Here is a 12,732-nt window from a genome sequence, read left to right on the forward strand (position 1 = left end):
AAAATTGAGAGCAAACAAAACTGCTGTATAATGCCCACTGCTAGTTTTCAAAAGTCTCCGTTTTCGCTGCCCACACTGCGACGTGAAAGCACCAGCTACACTCTTTGAGATGTCAAAGAAAAGACCTGTGCGTTACAGTCATTAAACTGTTTATTGTGGGCAGCAGCTTTTGCCATCTGCTGTCGAAACATATATATATATATATATATATATATATATATATATATATATATATATATATATGATTTTAATTTTATTTATTAGTTATTAGTTTATTAGTTTTTGTTTTGGGTCCACAGGGGAGAGCAGCACAACCTAGCCCAAGGACAGAGATGGGAGCACCAATATTAACTAAAGAATTTATTTTATTTTCCCCCACAATAATACACAAACAACAATCTGTATAAAGAATGTATTTAAAGTCCAAAGGGAAGCAACTTTTTTTTTTTTTAAAGATACATTTTTATATTAATACAATGAAATGAAATTAAACTACGCCAGTCTAAGGAGCAAGATGTTACTACACAATCCAGTCTTTATTACTGTGTCCAAGACTTTAGACCAACTGGCTGTTCCCAAAGCTCAATCCTTTCCAGTTCCCATATCAAACAGCTGAGCCACAGCCAGCAAGCAGTCCTCTGTGGTGCGATGGTTATGTCGGAAATATAAGGAGGCCCAGACGGTTCTGGGGAATGTTATTTTTGTTGTACTAGGGACTAAAGTTGTGCACAATGATGGATGCTTGTGCCAGGATACTGGATCTCTATGATTTCCCATGAGTTTAAATGGTAAGGAAACATGGTGTGACAAGTGGGATAGTATATACCGGCATTTGGAAAAGCCTGGGTGAGATCGCAGACAATGGAGTTAGAGCAGCTGCAGGACCTGGATAAGGCCCCGTTTCCAGGTCAAGTGTGACACTCGGCTAAAGCCACCAGAGCCTTTTGACTTCAGCAAACATTAGAAATGGGTGAAATGGATTAGATAGTTTGAGTGCTATCAGCAAGCTAGTAATCTCCACACAACATCAGACGACAACCAGGTAAACATTCACTCATGTACTGCATGGGTGATGAAGCGGACACCAAGAGGAGGGGCTGAACTTGTCTGTCAGTATGCTACGGTGAGAGATGGACTCCACAGCTTTTTCATTGGTAAAACAAATGTGGTATATGAAAAATCATCCTTTAATTTGAGAAAACAAGGAGAAAATGAAACTGTGGACTCATGATCTGTTACTGATTTATATTCTTTGGCAGAACCCTGCAATTATGTTGCATGTTTCATGATGAGCTAATCAAAGACAGGCTGGTTCTAGGATATACAGATATACACGTGGGTGGGATACTGTGGGAAAAAGAGAGACATGCTTGTTAGATAGAGTTATGAGCAGAGACAAACATCTTCACAAGAAGAAGAAACTCAATAAGAGGGGGGAAAAGCCCAGCCAGTAACATGTATAGACTAGTAGACTGTCTAAATGCTAGAAATGTGGAAAAGTCCCTCAGACCCCAAAAGTGGAGTGTCCAGCAAACTGTTCGATCTGCCATTATAAAACAGTGTGTGCCTCATCAAGAGAAGTGTATAAGGTTCAGGAAGAAGACAACATATTCCTTGGCATCTGCACTCTTCTCTGCTCAGCATACCTGCTGTTGAGGTGCTAGGCCTGGTAGCTCGAGTAGTTAGTGTCAGCCTAGAGACGCTGAACAACAAATATTTGAAGGTGTGCAATGGTCTTGGTCTGAGGTAGCACCTATTTACCATCAAACTGAAACCCAGTGCTATGCTGTTCTCTTTAAAGACCCCACAATGGATTCCCTTATCACTAACTCTGAAAGTCAAGAAAGACCTAGAGTGAACGGAGAAGACTGGAGTAAGGAGAGTTGATGAACCACTGGATAGCAGTATGATGGTGGTGTCTAAAAAGACAAGTGATCCTTACATACGTGTTGACTTCACTAAGCTCACTGAGTCTTCACTGTAACATGGGTCTTTTGTAAATCCCTCTAGCTAAAGAGTTTGCTAAACCAACAACCTTTATGACATCACTTGGCCCCTATAATTTAATCGGTTGCTCTTCAGGGTAACTTCTGCACCTGAGCAGTTCTAAAAAAGCATGATGGCAGAGGTTGTTGTAGGTCTGGATGGATTAATGTGTCACATAAATGATGTTGTTGTTTTAGAGTGTCCACGGGAAGATTCTTGTATAATATATTGGAACAGGCATGAAGAGGGCATATCTGGTCATTGCTGTAAGTTTAAGAAACACAGTCCTCAGTGGTCTACATAAGGGACATCTATGAGTAGCCAAATTCAGGGCACGTGCAGTGGACTATATGACAGTCTAGCTTGAGTCAGCAATTGAATGAACTAATTTTGAAAATAAAACTTGCACTGAGGAGCATGCTAACCACAGAGACCCACTGCTCCCAGCAGATCATCCGGAGAGACCCTGCCAAGACCTGGAGGCAGATCTGTTTACACTGAAAGGGAAAATGTACTTGCTGGGAGTGGTACAGCAGATTGCCTTTCACAACTAACTGGAAATACTGCAAAATCTAAGATACTGTCATAACAGACTATGTTTGGAAAAATATAGCAATCCACAGAACCTAAAAATTCTTTCTGCTAGACATGCTATGACATCAAATGCAGAGACCCTGGTTCCATGTACTGAAGGGTCAGAGCTTGACCCTTTGGGGCCTGTAGGTTTTTTGGTGGTTGTTCCATTGAACAGGTGTGTTTGCTGTGCATCCTCTTGGGATCTGAGACAGCTAAGGTTACTCGGGTCGTTGGTTTGGATGCTTTTGTGTTCTGCAACACTTTCCTAAGCAGTTCTAGAGTGCCTTGTCCAGCATTAGGGAGGCTAGGGATTCAAACACTGTGTTAGGTGGAGTGAGCATAAGTAAAATGAATCTCTTGCACTAAGGTTTCCCAGCAGACCATTGGATTGTAGCAGAATGATCAGGAATTAGTCCCCTCACCTGTTACTGTTTTTCCCCTGTGATTGTATGGCTGGTCAATGTATATATGCATGGAATATACACACGTCAATCTCCCTAAACACCCTCAAGGTCAACAAAAGATGCCTAAAACCGAAGTCATTATTTATTTTTGGCTCTTCTCTATTTTCTCTTCTGTAAGACTCATATTAATAATCTGTTTGTATAGATTTGTTTACCTATGTGGGTTTGTCATAATGTAGTTAATTAGTAATTTAGACAGTAAGTTAGAGTGGTTGTGATCCAGTGAAAAACACCGATAGTGTTTATTTTCATGCTGCAGTCGGAGCAAACAAGCTTCGTCTGCCTCGCGTGTGTTTGTGTGAATGATAACATATTTATTTTGGCTCTGGCAGTGCATGTATTTATAAAATAAGCGATAGTGTCCAAAGTGAGGCACAACAAGATGTTAAATCCATCAAGCTGTTGTTTCTGGTTCATAATGTTCAAAGAGAAAATAAAGGGGAGAAAGGATAAATGAGCTCATGATTCTTTTGTAAAATGTAATGAATCATATGTCTTTAAATGAATATTCTGTTCTGGCCATAAATTTTAAAGTGCAGGAATTCAAAAGTGGCCTAGGTTATATTCATCTTATGCTAGAATACTTCAAATTCCACTCAAGTCGGTCTGTACCAGGTAAAATAATAACCTACCTTGTCTATCACCTGACTGTTAAGGTCAAATTATCCTGATCCCCAAGCACAGAAAATCATGCTGAGATGGAACATTAGTTGTGAATAAATGAATTCATAAAGACCTTTGCTAGTGTTTCAGTGCTAGTGACTTGTTTATACAGCAGTTGCATTGTCATTTTTCTGATACTCTGCATACCTGTCTCAGTCTTTACCAGCAGTTGCTGGAGTTGTTCCCCTGGTATCACAGTATAACCAGACTAGACTGAACTCACAGTGCTCTCTGTCAGGTGGCTGTAAAATGCAACAGATGGTGGTCAAATTATGTTTTTGTACCAAACAGAAGGATAACTCCTTCATTCTTAATCAATGTACCCTGGTGGGCCGTCTTCAAAATGCAGCCGCAAACACACAGGCACACATACTTACACACTGTGCTAGAAACTACTGAAATACAGTACACATATAGGTAAATAAGTGTTTGACAACATTATTTACTGCATTGTTGGTTTGCATTATTCCCCTCTTGGTCAGAACCAAGTAAGTGTTTTCTCCCTATTTCCAAACTTTAAGATAAAATGAGGTAATCACATATTAGAATATGTGAAAATTAGTACATATGTGAAAAAATAAATAATATGATACCTTTATGTTTTGTATATCAGCACATGATTAAAAAAATTGTTTGGTTCTTACCACGTTCAAAAATTACTTAAATAGAGCCATAGATGAACAACATGACATGTTACAATGTCATTATTTATTTAACAAAAACTAAGCCAAAATGCAGAAGCAGTGTGTGAAAAACTAATTACACCCTTGTAGCAGCAATAACTTGGAGTAATCACTTTCTTTTAATACTTTATTGGGCTCACATTGTTGTGGAGGAATTCTTTCTCACTCTTCTTTGCCACATTGCTTCGGTTTATTAAGTTTTGTGGGCATTCGTTTATGCACACTTCCCTTGATCTGGACTTTGACTGGGCCATTGCAGCACCTTGATTCTTTTTTTTTCTTTCTTTTTTTCCACCCAGTGGCTCTGTTGTAGATTTGCTGCTAAACTTGGGATCATTGACATGTTGCGTGAAGTCATTTCATCCAAGCTTTAACTGTCGGACAGATGGCCTCAGATTTGATACTAGGGTACTGTGGTATACAGAGGTCATCATCTCATTGGCCAGGCCTCGTTGGTCAGGCAGGCGGTGTGGACACGCAAAGTTTTGAATGCTATAACTCGAGAACCAGGCAACATAGGATTTTGAAATTGATACCATAGGTGTGTCTACTAGGAGACTGTTGGGTACCTGCAGTGTAGTGCAGTTTTGTTATCATGTATACCATAGATATACCTTAAAATAATCATGTTAAGTGATACACCAACATTATGCCCACCTGCCTAATGTGGTCCCCATTTTGCTGCTAAACCTACTCTGACTCATCAAGGCACAGACTCCACGAGACCCCTGAAGTTGTGTTGTACTGTCTGGCACCAAGATGTTAGCAACAGATCCTGTAAGTCCAAATGGACATGTTCGTCCAGCCCATCCCATCCCACAGATATTCTATTGCATTAAGATCTGGGGAAATTCAGAGGCCATACACCTCAAACTTGTTGCTGTGCTCCTCAAACCACCCTTAACCGTTTTTGCTTTGTGGCAGGCTGCATTATCCTAATGAAAGATACACAGCTATTCTGTTTCCATAAAAAGGAGCACTAATGCTTACGTAGGTGGTAATGTCAAAAAGTCTCAAGGTAATATTTAAATGGATGTCAGGGCCCAAGGTTTCCCAGCAGACCATCGCTCAATGGTCCAGTTCACGCTACCTGAATGGCTTGCCTTCTTCCCATAGTGCATCTTGGTGCCAGGTGTTCCCTAGTAACACACACGCACCCAGCCATTCCCTAGATGTAAAAAAAAAACATGACTCAGGTGAGGCCACCTTCTTCCATTGCTCTGTTGTCCAGTTCAGATGCTCATGTGCTCACTCTTGATGCTTTCAACATGGGAACCCCGACTGGTCTGTGGCATGGCTGCCCCATAAACAACAAACTGTGGTACACTGTTTGTTGTTTATGGGGCACACAGTGGTACACAGTGGCACACAGTGGTACACAGTTTGTTGTGTACTGTCAGAATGGACACTGTATAGTTTTAGCAATCTGAGCTACAGTAGCTTGTCTGTTGGATTGAACCCCCTGGTTCACCCTTCGCTCCCCATGTACATAAATGAGCCTTGGCCGCCCATGAACCTGTGGCTCATCCATCAGTGTTCTGTCATTGGACTACTTTAGATAGATACTGACCACAGCAGACTGGGAACATCCCACAAGAGCTGCAGTTTTGGAGATGCTCTGACCAAGTTGTGCAGCCATTACTATTTGACTTACTACTTGTGCTTTTGTTTTCCTGCTTTTAAAGGATCAACTTTGAGGACAAAATGTTCATTAGCTCACTAATATATCCCACCCACTAATAGGTGCCATGATGAAGAGATAATCAGTGTTATTCACTTCACCTCTCAGTGGCCATAGTGTGATACCTGATTGGTGTATCAGCCAGCTAATTTACATAATTTTAAGAAACATCATAAATGTCCAAAAAATTCACTGATCCATACAGTCTTTGTATTTGTATCTACCTGAATATGTGCCCGCCTAGGGACTCAACAATAAGAATGTTAACCTGGCTTTAAGCATCATTTAAGCTTTTTAGAAAGCTCTTGTCATTACTGATGACAGCAATGAGGTAATATCATTATACTGAAAAGAAGAAAAGCTTTTTGTTTAGACAATCATGATGCCTGGATTAGTATTGGAGTTGAATCTGCTCTTTTATTGGTCAAAAAAAGGCTCATTCAATTTGAAAACATTTTTGCTATTGCAATAAAGTGAGAAATTACCCTCTGTAATGCTGTAGGACAGTCTGGATCTGCCATGTAGGAACAACAATAACAGGGAGGATCGTCCAGTTAAGATTTATCCCCTACTTTTTTACTACATAGAGACTGATAGTAGTTTCTCTCTTGCTTATTGTGTTGTTGTGCTTCTTAAGAATGAAAATGTTTTGTATCTGTGTAGCATATTAATACTGTGCTGAAAGTGGCTTGTATGTAAAGAGGGCGGGTAATTCTTTATACCTATGCTAATTGAATTTATGCATGTTGGTTCCTAGTTGTTTAAAAAAAAGAAAAGAAGTGCCAAACAGCCAATCTGAAATGCTTTTTTTGGGTTAATATTCATAGCTCATCTGATCAGAGCTTATGCACAATGTTAGTAAATGCATTACTCAGTGTCCGCTCCTGCATCCCCGTGGACACTTATGCTTAACATACCAGCGCGCACTGATACACAGACACAAACACACACACATGCGCAAAAGCAGCGGCTCTTTAATATTTATGGTCTGCAGCATTACTTATCATTATAAATATTTATTGTGATTTACTCTTTTGTCTGGGTCTTTTTCTCTCTCTCCCTCTCTCGCTCTGTTCTTCTGTCTGTTCCTTACCCTGGGGAAACCAAGCAGCTGCTCGTATCAGTGAATCACTGTGATTTTTTTTCCCTCTCCTTGGGTTTCAGAAGATCTGCCTTTTTCATTTCTTATTTATCGTATGCCCTCAGTTCTTGTTGTTTTTTCCTCTTTTTCTGTTTTACCATTAGATTGCTAATGGTTTTCAGGTGTTGCTCTGATTCGCTCTGTGATTCTTTGCCCATTTCTGCTTGGATGACATTCTCTAGTGCTCGTGCTTTCTATCCACCGAGCACTGAAAATATGCACATTATGCACTGGAGTTTGCCTTCCCCCTTCTCTCCTCCTATAGTTGGTATTAGCGGCTTTCTCCTTCTGTCTTGTAACCTTCCCGTGATGTGTGTTTTACAGGTTCTGTGCAGATGCTCTGCGTTTTAAGGCTAAGGCACAGCGATAAATGCCTCAAGTGGGTGGTTATAAATTACAGAGTTGCAGATGAACCCACCGCTACTGTTTAGACAGGCATTTTTTAGGATAATAGTCACAACAGCAATTATAATTCATTATTGTAATAAAAGGGGTGAAAATCAGCTCTCTCCTGCTACTGAATGCTCATACAGAGTTTCTGTTAATAATGGGGCCCTCATCATGGGTGTCCTGACATTGTGAAATGGGTTGTGAATGCGAGTCCGGCGCAGAGGGTGAATCGACAGAAGCTGAGAGTTATGAAAAGCGAGTGCTTTCCAAGAGTTGGTACACTATAAGCTCCCGTTCCAGTTTGATTTCTTTGTTGGCTCATTTTTATCTGGACAATATGGAAATATTAGTTACGAACTGGAAGCTTTTGGTCACAGGAGGTGTTAAAATTACAAGTGATGTTTAGTCAGAGCATTAGCTGGTCTATAAAATGTGAAAATAATCTTTAATACAAGACTCAAGAAGGTTTCAAATTAACATATTTTTAGCTTAAATTCCATGATGCTCACTTTACATTTATATAAATCACTACTGAACATCTAAAAGTACTTTTGGTTTGTTTGTTTGTTCGCATTTTTCTGCTGTTGCCATTGGCATTGTGTAATTTGTTGACCTCAGTTCTACTACTTTTATTTATAGACACATTTTTGTCTTTCCCTTTGCATACATCACCTTTGCAGAGTTTTCTTTACTCTTTATCGTGTCTCTACATCCTCCCTGTTCTTGTGTTAATCTCATTCCTTCATCACTGAGGCCAGAAGAACACAGGGAGACAGAGAAGGGAAAATCAAGACCTGCTGGTAAAGTAAAGCTGCCAGACGCTGAGAACTGCATTAAGCTCAAACTCTGTCTATAGCTCATGCCCACAGTAGAGTCATCTCTCTTTCTCTGTCTTACTCCTCGCTTCTCTTCTCACTTTCACAGACTTCTTTTCCAGAGGTCTACATGTGAAAAATGATAAAGTGGCTACATATTCATGCAAAGACAGAATTTATCTTGCAAGCTGCCACAGCGTGCCGTGAAAACATCTCCTCCTCTTTCTTGGAGACATTGTTAGAAAAGCGTTAAACTTTTATCTCTTTCTCGTTCCCGTTGTCTTGCTGTTATCTGGGTGGTCAGGAGATAATAGAAACAGGCAGTTCAATCCTGTCGGCAGGCGGCGGTTGCTTTGAGCACCCCCACCTGCTTGTTAATGGTTTGAAGAAATAAAGCAGTCGTAAATGTACACTCGCCATCTTCATTGCGCTAAAGTGTCTGCCATGAAAAACACACACACACACACACAGACACACACACACAGCTCCCATCAACCCCAAGCAGGTGCTCTAGGTCACAGCTGGAGAGAGGAGCGGTCAGTCCTAGTGCGATCCGAGGAGGGGAGGTGTATTTCATTTCAGTTTTGCTGTTGGGGTTTGAGTTTTGTGTCTTATCGCACAGCTTCGTGTGTCCGATATGAAAGTGAAGAAGAATGTATAAAATTCACTCATTAGCTCAGTCACAGGAGTGTTGAGTCAGTAGATGTTCAGGATATGTGATCATTAATTGGACACATGTCTGAATAGCCCCAACGTGGTATCTGAGTTTCTGTGCTTTTTCCAGGCTGCTGCTCTGCTGAGTCTTGCTCTGTAGAATTGATCAGAGACAGGCTCTCTACGGTCCCATGTTAGTTCGTGGGCATAGAAACAGAGATCTGAGTGAAAGCCAACACCTGTTTATTTAATTAAATTATTTAAATTACATTAAAATTATTTAATTCACTTTTTCACACGTCTTCGGTTGGAATGTGACTTGTTGACATGTCCCCTGTCAGTTATGTTGATGTTAATTTACAGAATAATTAACTCAGATCGCCAATTTTTTTTTAAATCCCTGTTCTTCAGAGGATTGTTAAAGGATGGAATTACACTGTTCTGTAACTTAAAACAACTTAAATTAAATAGTGATAATAATGCACCTATATGTATGATGAAACAGCTTTAGTTTGATTTTGTTTCTCCTGTCTGCAGTAGCATTGCATCCATCCATCCAACCATTTACTTCTGCTTATACAATTTCAAGTTCCAGAAAGCAGCATTCAAGTTGAACAAAGCAATTTGGTGTTACCCAAACTTTGTAGTGTAAGTTCACTTAAATTACTCCACCAATGCACAACACAGGAAACGCTGGCTTTAATTAAGATTTTAATGTCAATTTGATCTGATTAATTCAGACCACTACAGCCTGCATTAATCTGTTCATTAAAGAAGTTGCGTAATGTTGATTGTAGAGTTCCTAAACTTTAGCAAGGGCATCTTCAGTTATTATGTGGACCACATGGCCATATCAAAAGATATTACCATGTGACATGTGTATACAGTATTTCAAAGCAATTTAATCACCAACACTTCTGTCTGATGGTTTGTAAGTTTGTTGCTGATGATTAACAAGCAGAGCTGTTGTGACAGAATTCTTTTAATGAAGTATATTTTGAGAGTTAGTGAAGTACAGTTCACCGTCGCCATTTTTTTTTTTTTTTGAAAAAGGATGCGTCAAGCACAAATTTACACTAAAAATTGTTTAGCAATATCTATTCACAAAGAACATTGTACATGTAACGTAATGTTTGTGTACTGATTTAAGTATTCACAATGATGTATTGGTGTTTGATTAAATGATTGTTCTCTGGGCCTTAATTCTTACGTAGCATTTATGAATGTTAATCTATGATTTTGCCACAATCAGTAGTGTGGAAACCTAACCAGAGCAGAGGAACCCAGGTTCAGGACAATAACCTTGTGGACCGCCTCCTCCACAGTCACTCTCACAGACTGGACAGCTTTACTTTTACTGTTTATGTGCACATGTGGGTCCGCATTTGCTATCCCTTCTTTGTGATTGTGTTTAGGTGTGCAACACTGAGACAGAGGAGGTTGTCTGTGTTGGGACTGGGGGTCATCTCTATTTTGACAGCATGCTTTGACAGGCAGTAATTGGTTTCCTTTTCCATGCCTCCAAAGCTCCTGCAGAAAAAGCAATTTTGGTAGCCAATCAATTCAAATTTTAGCTCACTCAAGATAGAGAAGCCCGTGCAGCTTTAACCTCCTCGCTAAGGAAAACGGTCCTGCAAACCCCCACTCCCTCAATCCCAGCCCTAACTTACACACATACGCACACAGACTAGCCTTGTCTCTCAGCCATCCTTGAGGGGAAGCTCTCATTTCCGTTTTCTCTTGAAAGCAATTGAGTGTAATAATAGCTGTTTATACTGTAAATGGTTTGGGTGCATTTTTACCTCAAAACTGAATGAACCTATGAATCTCTGTCCATGTGTATCCTTCTCACATGTTCACAAACATATGCGCACACATACACACACCATCCAATACAAAATACAAAAGGTAAATACACAGGTACTCACACACACACAGAACTGTGTTTGCCTACTGGCTCTGCCGCTGTGATGTGAAGAAACACATCATTTAACCAAACTGGTCAACTGAGAACTAATTTCTTCTTTGTAGTTACTGCCTGAGGACCCTAGGGTTTGCAGAGTTTATAGTGGCAATCAGCAGCACTGTGACTCTTTGTGCAGAAACTTCTTAACAATTTAGTTTGGACTCTGATCAGGACGCTGACTCTGATACCTCAGTGCCCTCCTCCTCAGCGCTATTACAGTCTAGGCCCGGTATTTATCAGTACATCTGCACCATAGTCTGTACACAGTAATAGATCACAGTAGCGATATACCTAAAGTGTTTTGTGCTATCCTGGTATACAGCATTCACTCACCAGAATGCCTCCTTTACAGTTTTTTTTTTTTTCTTTTTGAGTTTTTCTAATTCTTTTCACTTATTTCAGTGGCTCCCTAAAAAGTCGTGTTTCATGAATCCATTAGCATGAAAACTATTTATCCGCGTGAACCATCACTGCACTTTAAATGGTGGTTGTAATTGTCTGCTAGGATTTTAGTCACATTAGTAAGGCACATTGCCCAGCTTTATTTCCATGTCATTTCTTTCCTCATTAAGTCCTACGCTCACTCTCTCCCTGTGCACCCCACCTCAACTTTTCTATCACCTCCAACTCACTGACTAAGAAAGAAGTTTAAGCTGCCATGGCAACGAGGGGCAAGTGCATAATACACTGGTGTCAATGATTCCGATTCCCAAGATGTTAAGTGGCTGCAAAATCCCTCTGCCAACCAGTCTCTGCCGTCCATCTGCTGAGGGCCTTCTGTGGCTAAAGTTGAAAGTCTTTGACATACAGTTGGCAAAGTGACTGGGCCATGGCGATTGTTTGGCTGGTGAATGACTGGAGGGGAGTGGATGCCGTCTACGACTCTTCATTTCTCTTTCTCCCTGCCTGTCTCTCGCTCTGCCCCGTCTGTCTGTCTGTCGTAGCGAGAGCAGTTCGGCTGTAGCAGCAGAAGCGACATTAGCTCCCAGGCTGGGCTCGGGCTCCTGTCACTGCCTCGATAGCTGTCACGCTAACACCCCTGCCACTATCATTGGAGCACTTATGGGCCTGTCACTCACTTGGGAGCAAAGGGAGGGAGGGAGCCACCGAGGGCCAAGGGTGTGCTAAGGGAGATACGTGCAGGAGAGGGGAGAACGTGGAAAGGTGCTCGGATGCAGGGAGGAAAGTGAGGAAAAGACAGAAGGAAAAAGAGGAAGATAGTGGAGAAGGGATGGGCTGGAATGCAAAGACGGAGAAGGGGGGGGGGGGGGGGGGCAGCCAGCTGAGCGGCATTAAATGATGAAGTCATTCAGACTCAATAGATGAAAACTCAAAGGTTAACATTAGAACCTGACTGGATTTCCAAACACTCCGTTTGTATTTAGCAACCCGCTCTCTACTTGTTCAGCAGGATGTGCTCCATTACACTTGACAACTGAGAAGGGGCCGTTCGGACATTAAAAAGAAACATCGATTTGCCATCCAGGACAATGTACTCGAAGCTCTGTGAAATTACAAGCTTCAGCTAAACTGCATAGGGTAATTTTTAGAAGGAAGTGGAAAACACATTGATAGCTGCAGCTGTCCGCGCTCACAAGGACATGTCACGGCTGCGTTCCAGAAAAAAAAAAGCACGCACTCTGGACACACACGTGTACGCAGAGGTCCACGTAATAAGGTCGGTATCGGGGCATCACTGAATCACAGAGACCA

The 12,732-nt window shown here is 41.0% G+C and overlaps 1 protein-coding gene across 1 annotated transcript in view; it reads left to right on the plus strand.

Moving 5' to 3' along the window:
• The window catches only part of cdh23 (cadherin-related 23), a 177,656-nt gene that overhangs the window by 106,837 nt on the left and 58,087 nt on the right, over window positions 1–12,732 (plus strand). The gene's annotated exons all lie outside the window — the stretch shown is intronic.

The sequence above is a fragment of the Neolamprologus brichardi genome, chromosome 13 (assembly GCF_056152115.1).
Source record: "Neolamprologus brichardi isolate AB-2024 chromosome 13, ASM5615211v1, whole genome shotgun sequence".
In the NCBI taxonomy this organism is placed as follows: domain Eukaryota; kingdom Metazoa; phylum Chordata; class Actinopteri; order Cichliformes; family Cichlidae; genus Neolamprologus; species Neolamprologus brichardi.